The following is a 9,754-nucleotide window of genomic DNA, read 5'->3' as shown; positions in this document are numbered from 1 at the left end:
GATTATGTCTAGAGATGATCTAGTTGTGAATGTTTCATGAACGTGCCTGTCTGGGATGTCGAAGACTGCAGTTTCAGTTTTTCCCTTAGCCTGGAAAAGTAGTATGTTCGTGTTCGTGATCTGCAGTTTCCTGAATGTCGGGGGTATTCAAGCTACACATTTGAACCCCAGATATCTAATAAACGTAACAACCAATAATTTCAATGACTGGCCTGTAACAGCCGTCCAACACTTTCTCATCTGCTCCACCTTCTGCAACCCTGGACATCATGAGTGCAAGCAAGTGCCCGCTCCACTCAACTGGAACTGTGGGGATGGAGGCACAGATTCCATATCATCCAGGAGAAGCGATTCAAGTGAGTAGTCTGTTTACTTATTCTATAGACGACAGTGTAACATATCACAGCATCTCATTGAAATTTAAAATAGTTCTTGCTTCACTGAGCCCAAAAGGTTAAAAACGCCAAATTAGTAAAATTGGATCGAATGGGCTGGCGCTTCAGTTCTACGTGTTTTTAGGTCGCTATATAAAGGACACCCGAATCAGCATCATAGTTCTGTTATGCTATATTTGGTAAGTAGATATGAAACACGATGTCGTACCTGTGAAGATTCGGGTTAGAATTAATCTTTACTAGCCCATGGAGGTCGTAAGAGTCGATCGCTTGGTCAGGCTCGGTAACTTGGTTGACACGTGTCGTCGTATCCCAAATACGTAGATCAGTGTTGATGCTAGTGACTGGACTGTCTGATCCAGACTCGACCTTTTTACAGATCGCCATCTTATAGCTGGAATAGTGCGGAATAAGAGAAACGAAGGATGACGTATGTCTCCCTTTCACCACAAGAAAGTATTTCCTAACTTTACTTACCCCAGCAAGTGAATGATACATCTTACGTTTCAAATATGAACAACACATGAACAACATTTGGAACCTACATATCATTTGGCTGTTATTTTTGAATATACAAATATACATTGCACAGTGTCCTTTCTAATCATCTTCTCAAATGACTTTCGCAAGTTCGTAGAAGCCCAGCCTCAGCAGAAAAGTCTTGACTAATATCCAATACACGTTTCTATCCGTATACCTGAGTTTCCGTTCACCGTGGCTGAGCGTGATTTATGTAATGGATAGAAGTACAATCGAGATATGGATCGTTTGGACAATCTGGGCCTTTGTAGTGAGTGAAATTTGTTTTACTTCGCATTCAGCAATATTCCAGCTAAACAATCTCCTTGTACGTATATGGTTTTGCAGGAAGGGCAGACTATATACACAAACGTATATTGGAGGTACCAGCGATTATTTATTCAGAATGTACATTGACGAACGAATTAGATTTGACACTAGTGGCAGCGTGTAAAAAATCTACCGGACATAGATAACAGGTTCTTGGAGAATATCAATACATCGATACAATTATCTCCAATTTTGAAGAAGACATTATACTTACAAAACAATAACCCATTCATACATTGAATTCATGTCAGGTCAATATTGGGGGCAAATCTGAAATTGAACGTGTTTTTTTCTTGGCTGACGTCGACTGTCTTTATGTCAGTCCAAAGATTTACAAGACTGCCCCAAACAATGCAACATGCATCTAGTGATGAGGACTACTCGGACAGGTAAAACAAGCGATGCAACATAGCATTCACTTGTGCGAAATCTGCTTTGGCGCTCAGAATTCGAGGATCATCAATTTAAACGGCTTCATGGACACTACAAGAGCAATTTCTAAAGATGTGCGAGCTCCAACAATCCTACGGTAAACTCAGAGAAGGAGTACCGTCTATGGCATCTGGACATACATCGCTACACGACATTAAAAACTCTTTCTGTTTTCATGCTCCATGGAAAGTATTAAGCCAAAACTTAAGCTTTACGTTACGTTATGTCCCAAGCATACCCATATCAAGACAGGAATATTTGTTCCAAGAGCATTCTAGAAGTGTTCGATAGTATTGAGGTCAAGTGGTCAATGACCACTCTAAGACGTCAGTATCAGTATTTTGCAGGTTAGTTCGTGGTCACGGTATCCTACTGTATTGAGCTTCCTACGGATCACGAGAAGACGTGAGCACACGTCCTCAAAGAAAGTTCACCATACTATTACGCTACGATTTTCCTCTCCATGGACGCGTGACCTCAGATTGTGCATTGTCCGTGTACGTAATCTCACGACACGTGCAACAACAACAGGATACTGGTCAGAATGGGGTATTTGTAAGATGTAGCAGGAGAATCGTTTACTTCTCAAGATTTGCTGACATGGCTTCGGTCATCACCAGCAAATTCTTCACAGTTGTCGGTGGTTCGGCACGTCACCCCGCCCAAAGCTAGAACATTCGGCTGAACCCGAGCAACTGTCATCAGACTCATGCAACGAAGACAGGCAATAGGTCAGACAGACCAAAGACCGACGAGAGTATGTCTTTCCTATACAGTAATGACGGTCAGGTTCCAGCAGACTACCAGCACCACCTGTCACCGCTTAACAACTTGAACAATGTCTTTTACAAAAATGGTAACGGATCACGACTAACGTCATTCGTAGTCCTACGTCACCGCCGTGTTTGGGCGTGTATCGATGCCAGTGGTTGTCACACTCACTATTGATTCCGTATCTGATGACCATTTGCAGGAAAACGCCTCTTTGATAGGCGTAAAAGTTCAAACTATGATACAACGTGTCTTTCAAGCGATACTTTCGATTGTGTAAACTAATGTCCAAAGGAAACGGTACCAAACACTTTTCAGTATGTATTTTAATTAAGTATTCATTTTTGCATAAAAACAAACTTGAGCATTTTGTATGTCCCAAACCAAACGTATTCGATCGAAAAACCAGTGGGGATGTTATCAATTGAGACACAAAACGTGCAAAATTACCTCAGTGCTAAATGCACATGCAATTAAATTGTATAAGACTTGGGCAACGAAAAGCACACTAAAGAAGTGCTTAGTTTAGCCGGCGATCAGGGGGAAGAGAGAAAGTTGTTGGAACACCGACGTCGCCAACTGGTTAAAATGCGCACGCCAACCGTCACCAGGTTAATGCAACGGCTGCGTCAAACATGGACAAGAAGGAGGCCGAGAAGCGAAGCGGGAAACCAAAGGTGACCAGGCCCACTGAAGACCGTCACATCCGGGTACTTCATTCGCGGAACCGCTCTATCATGGCTTTAACGGCAAGGATAGCATTGGGACACTTGATAAGTGGACAAACCGTGTATATGAGATTGCAGGTACATGATATCCGAGCACGTTCCTGACACCTCAACAATAAACGAACAGACTGGTGTTGGCCTGGTGGCTTCGAAACTGGCAACGACGAGACTGGGCACGGGTCATATTTTTCTGGCGAGAGCATCTTCAGGAACAGTAGTCGGCAGCGTGTGTACCATTTCAACCTTTCAGTTGTGTAAAATCCGCCTTTTTCAAGTAAAGTGATATGACATGTAAAATGATATACATGGACGAAATTAGTTTTATTATGTAGTTTAACATCATGTTATCACCTGTAGTTTCTACGGTCTATATTCTTGCAGTAATGGGACGAAAATGTAAACGGAAGGACGACTGTGAGTCTGTCATCGGCGCAGTTTGCTTCAGAGGAAAATGTTCGTGTGAGCCCGGCCTCAGCTTTGATGGAAACAGTCGGTGCACAAAAGGTTAGCGTGCGGTCCCCTATGCGGTTACACTAAGCTTTAACTATACCATTCGTAGGGGAAAGGTACCAGTGGTTGATCGTACTTATGCAGTAAAGCTATATGTAGATAATAGACACAACATTGAATCTACCTGCAGTAAGACCGACATCTAGCAGACTAGCCACTGAACATACCAGCTGTTAGACTAAACGCTGAATGCACGTGGTAAGCATACTAAACACTGCATCAAACATCAGGTGGCGGGCAGAACACTGAACCTGACAGCAGTCCGTACGCTAAACACTGAATCGGACATTAGCTAGAAGATTAAACACGGAATCTGACAGCAGTTGATAGACTAAGGGCTGAATCAAACAGCAGTTACAAGACTAAACACTGAATGTGACAACAGCTAATTCATCAGACATCAGTTACAGGACTGTACATTGACTGTGACATTTCACCTCTGAAATAAGTAAACACGAGTTATACATCTCATTATCAGACGAAAATATGAAATATACCACCCAAAAATTATAATACATGTATATTAATCAGATACATGAAGATTCAGTATTGGGAGTTGGTACATTGAACCATTTCAAATAACCCTAAAATGAAGACCATGTTATTCGAACATTCTGAATCGTCTTTCTTTACAACAAAGACCAGGTTACTTATCTTAGGCTTTCACAGCTTACTTACTGTAATGTATGTTATCGACTAGTACGCGATCTCGCCAGTAACCTTACAGTGCTATGTTATCGACTGCAGATGACACACAATAAACGTAATGACAACGTCTGCCGAGTTGTTCAGTATGTGACATGGTGTCAGAAGTCGGCAATTTCAACTTTCAAACTAACAATTTGAAGTTTGACGACCCAGAAAAAGGAGTCTAGATCTCTAAAGAACAAAACGGCAAGTTGTTTATGAACTGTTATGCTCTGAAATCATAAATAGAAGCAAAAGTTTGCTCGACCGCATGTTCACGAAATTACCAGCCTGTGCTACATTGAGTACGTAGAAGTGATTCTAGTGAAAATCTTCGAAGCTTACTCGTCAATGAACTGTAAACATGGCAACTAGTGAAAGCAATAGGCCCCAGATGAACTGAGAAGCTGTTGATTTAGAGCGTGAATGGAAAAGTTTCAAACAACATTGTCAATTTACGTTCAACGGGCCTCTGTCAGGTAAAACTGAATTACAGAAAGTGAACTATTTAATGACTTATATCGGTGCCAAGGGAAGAGAAGTGTATGAAACATTTACATGGACCGCTGCTGAAGGTGATAATCCTGCAGAAAACGAAACTTTGACTGGTGTTTTTGGAAAGTATGACCAATATGTAGCACCTAGGAAGAATCAGATTAGGTCAACAGTGATATTCAACAGGCGCAAACAAGAACAGAATGAAAGGTTGAAGGTTGAAGCTTGAAGCTTCTAGCAAAAGATTGTGGCTATACTGATTCAGATAGAATGCTTCGAGATGCTATTGTTCTTCGAGCTTATCATGATTCAGTTAGAGAGAAGTGTCTGGATAAATGTGACGATCTCACTCATGATGCTGCTATTCAGATAGGTCAGAATTATGAAGCATCACTACAAAGTATGGCAACCATTGGTGATGAAGACCCCAAGGTAAATAGAGTGTACATGAAGAAACAACACAAAGCGGGTAGGAAACATGTAACAAGTCAGCCATATGCTCCTAAACATGACAGACATGGGACACAGAAACCCAAAACACGTGAAAGACATTCTAAATCAGACATTTGTAGCAGATGTGGGTATCAAGCTACTCACAAGAAATGTCCTGCTAAAAGTTCCAAATGTTCCAAGTATAAGTTATTTGGTCACTTTGCTAAAATGTGCAAAACTAGACTTGATGAGGTAGACAATGTCGCATGTAGCAGTGAAGCCAGAAAATCATGTTCAAAAGTTGAAGAAAATGATGAATATGACTATTCTTCAGATGAATACTCACACTTAGTGCATGCTGTTGAGTCCAATGATAAGAAATGGTGGATAGATGTCAGTGTTTGTGGTAGCAACCTGGGTGTGCAGATTGACACAGGGGCAGATAAATCACTCATGCCATATCAAACGTATGTTGAAATGGGCTTTAAACTTCCACTAGTGAAGTCTGACAAATGCTTCAAAAGCTACACACTTCCTTCACTTGAAGTTGAAGGTAAGGTTACTTTGCCTGTTGTGTACAAGGACAAAACAGTGAATGTTCCATTTTATGCCATTCACCTGGATCAGAAACCACTATTGTCAGGAGATGTCTGTGAAGAGCTAGGTTTGATTCAGAGAACCTATGTTGTGACTCAAGAGATTGACAAATATCCTGAGTTGAAGTCTACCACAGGAACTCTTCCAGGAACCTATCACCTGAAGATTGATCCAACTGTACCCCCTGTAGTACATGGACCGAGACGGCAACCAAAGGCCTTAGTGGAAAAAATCACGTCCGAGCTACATGAAATGGAAGCGAATGGACAAATAGCCAGAGTAACAGCACCAACTGATTGGGTGAGCTCTATGGTCACGGTGGTCAAGGGTGACAAAGTGAGGATATGCCTTGACCCTAAGGACTTGAATGTGGCAATACACAGAGAACACTATCCAATACCCACAGTAGAGGAAGTAGTGTCATCGTTTCCTGAAGCCAGGATATTCTCTGTTCTTGATGCGAAGTCAGGATTTCTCCAGATTTGTCTCGACTATGAGTCCAGTCTCATAACCACATTCAACAGCCCTATCGGACGATTTAGATGGCTCAGATTGCCATTCGGAATCAAATCAGCACCTGAAATATTTCATCGTATCATGGATACTATGCTGGACGGAATTGTAGGTGCAAGAGCTATCGTGGATGACATTTTGATCGGTGGAAAGACCGAGGCAGATCATGATCGGATCATGAAAGAAGTCACCAAGAGGGCAGCTGACTTCAATCTGAAGATGAACTTTGAAAAGTGCCAAGTAAAACAGACCAGAGTGAAATATGCTGGTCATATTGTTACACAAGATGGCTTGGAGGCTGATCCAAGTAAAGTGAGGGCTCTAAAAGAGATGCCTGTTCCAGAGTCAAAAGGTGACGTGAGACGTTTTCTTGGAATGACTCAGTACCTGGGAACGTTCCTGCCTAGTCTCAGCGATGAAGATGCACCACTACGTGAGGCCATCAAGAAAGAAGTTTACTTCTTTTGGGAAGAGCTACAACAGAAATCCTTTGAAAAACTCAAAGAACTGTGTAGTTCAGCTCCAGTGTTAGCTAGATTTGACCACAAGAAACCAGTTGTGATCCAGTGTGATGCCAGTAACTATGCGGTGGGAACAGTACTCCTGCAAGATGGGCATCCTGTAGCTTTCTCCTCAAGGGCACTCACCGACACAGAAAAACGCTATGCCCAAATTGAAAAGGAGATGCTTGCAATCGTTCACAGCTGCAGAAAATTCCATTACTACATCTTTGGCCGCCCAGTATCTGTAGAGACTGATCACAAGCCGCTACAGGCGATTTTCAGTAAGCCACTGCTTGCTGCGCCAATGAGACTACAGTCCATGTTGCTGAATATGGTCAATATGGTTGACTACATTGCTGTTGCGCCGACAAGGTACCAACAGTTTCAGAAGTGTACAGCTGATGAGTTGAACGAACTTCACTCAATCATTCAGAAAGGTTGGCCAGACACTAGGTGTGAAGTACCTCATTGCCTAAGAGAGTACTGGAACCAGAGAAATGAACTCTCCATATCGGACGGAATTGTATACGAAGGTATGCGCATTGTTGTTCCTCCCAGCATGAGAGCTGATATGATGAAGCAAATCCATGCTTCCCACCTTGGCATCAGCAAATGCAAACAATGAGCTCGAGAAGCTTTGTTTTGGCCTGGAATGACTGCCCAAATAGAGAGTCTAGTCAAAGACTGTGTGAAGTGTAATGAGTTCCAAGAACAAACAGAAGTCAGAGACATTGATGCCAAGTAAAACTCCTGCCTATTAATGGTGTGAAATCGCAAGTGACATCTTTGACTTTGAAGGCAAACCGTACCTTCTTACAGTAGATTATTTCTCACGATTCATTGAAGTTGTCAGACTTGCAGATATGAGCTGCAAAACTACCATAGAAACTCTCAAAAGTCAGATCTGCAGACATGGAATTCCTGAGAAGTTGAGGTCTGATAATGGTCCTCAATTCTCCTCCAGAGAATTTGCTCAGTTTTGTGAAGATTATAATATTCAACATGTGACGTCTTCACCCAATTACCCCCAGTCTAATGGTGAAGTTGAACGAGCGATCCAGACAGTGAAGAGACTTTGGAAGAAATCAAGTGATAAGCAACTTGTTCTCCTAGACTATCGCTCGACACCACTGGAGTCATGTGGACTCTCACCTGCTCAACTGTCTATGGGAAGACGACCCAGGAACAAGATACCTGTGTCCAGAGAACTGCTGCTACCAAAAGCCTATGACAGGAAGGATGTCACTCTTTGTCTGAACGGGGCGAAGGAGAGACAAAAGTGGTATCACAATCAGAAGGCAAGTTTTGATCTCAAAGCTCTCTCTCCATGTGATCCCGTTAGAATGGCTCCTCTACCGGGTACCAACAAGTGGCTTCCAGCTAAAGTTGTTGCTCATCATGCCTCTCAACGATCTCATGTAGTAGAGCACAACAACCGGAAGTACAGAAGAAACAGGAGTCATCTAAGACCCTCAACTGAGATAGCTCACACACAGGGCACCAAGCTCTGTAGACCACCCACTCATGAGCTCCTACCTCCACCCAGTGCTCGGAGAAACTTGAATGTACATGTGTCTCCTGCAAAGAATCCTGTGACAACACAGACACGTCAGACTGATGTGTCAGATCAGACATATGTTAAAACCTCACTCAAATCCCCAGAGACTGTGCCAGTAGTAGTCACTAGGAGTGGTAGAGTCAGCAAACCGCCAAATCGTTTGGACTTGTGAAATCTTTGATTGACTGACTCATTGTTGTAACTTCTTGTTAAAGTGACATTTGCAGTTGAGAAACTGATTTTTTAATTTGTGTACTCCACAGGTGCCAAAGGAAAGTGACTCTTAATTTATTACGTTGGTAATATAACGTCTCAGGAAAAACTCTAAATGCCTAAGTTTATTTTGAGTATTCCAGTCAGAGTTTAATGATGTTTTAGACATTTGCATGGAAGTTATGCTGTTAAGTTATGTTGTCTACACGCTTTTTCAGCTCCAAACAAAGAGGGATGTAATGTATGTTATCGACTAGTACGCGATCTCGCCAGTTACCTTACAGTGCTATGTTATCGACTGCAGACGACACACAATAAACGTAATGACAACGTCTGCCGAGTTGTCTAGTATGTGACACTTATATAGTGGACAAAACAGGTTTCCTCGACACTTCCACAAATCAACATGTATTAAACATAGTGGACGCACATTTAACGGTCGATTGAACGTTTCTGCATATATTTTACTGTATCAGAAAGTTATCGTTTCCTTGTATAAAGATAGCTTGGATGCGTTACTTTTTAACATTGCTTTGCCAATATGTGACTTTTCGATTTCTTATGCGTAATGGCGAGTTGTATTTATATCTTGAGTCTCTTCGTAGGTTGTCTTCTGTATGGAAAGAGCTTCTCCACATATGATGGACTCTCTACGACTGGACACAACACAGACAGTTTATTCAGTGTCGATGTAAAGGAGTGTCTTGCAGCATGCTTGGATCGGTCGACATTTCTGTGCACATCAGCCGAACTTGGCACCAAGGGAAACTGGTTAACTCACTGTCACATGAGTAATGATGGATTCCTGGACGCGCGGGAAGAGGACAGACACACAGACTCTGAGGATTATGTTTTCTTTACTCGAAATTGTATGCCAAGGTACTTGATCACATGCAACTGAACCAGGTTGTCTGTCTGTGTGTGTGAGAGAGAGAGTGTGTGTGTGTGAGTGTGTGTGAGTGTGTGAGTGTGTGTGTGTGTGTGTGTGTGTGTGTGTGTGTGTGTGTGTGTGTGTGTGTGTGTGTGTGTTTGGGGGTGGCGCTTAAAGCCTCATGGAGGGGTGTTATCCTA

This window comes from Haliotis asinina, chromosome 3 (genome assembly GCF_037392515.1).
Source record: "Haliotis asinina isolate JCU_RB_2024 chromosome 3, JCU_Hal_asi_v2, whole genome shotgun sequence".
NCBI classification, from domain to species: domain Eukaryota; kingdom Metazoa; phylum Mollusca; class Gastropoda; order Lepetellida; family Haliotidae; genus Haliotis; species Haliotis asinina.
This window is presented reverse-complemented; position numbering follows the sequence as displayed.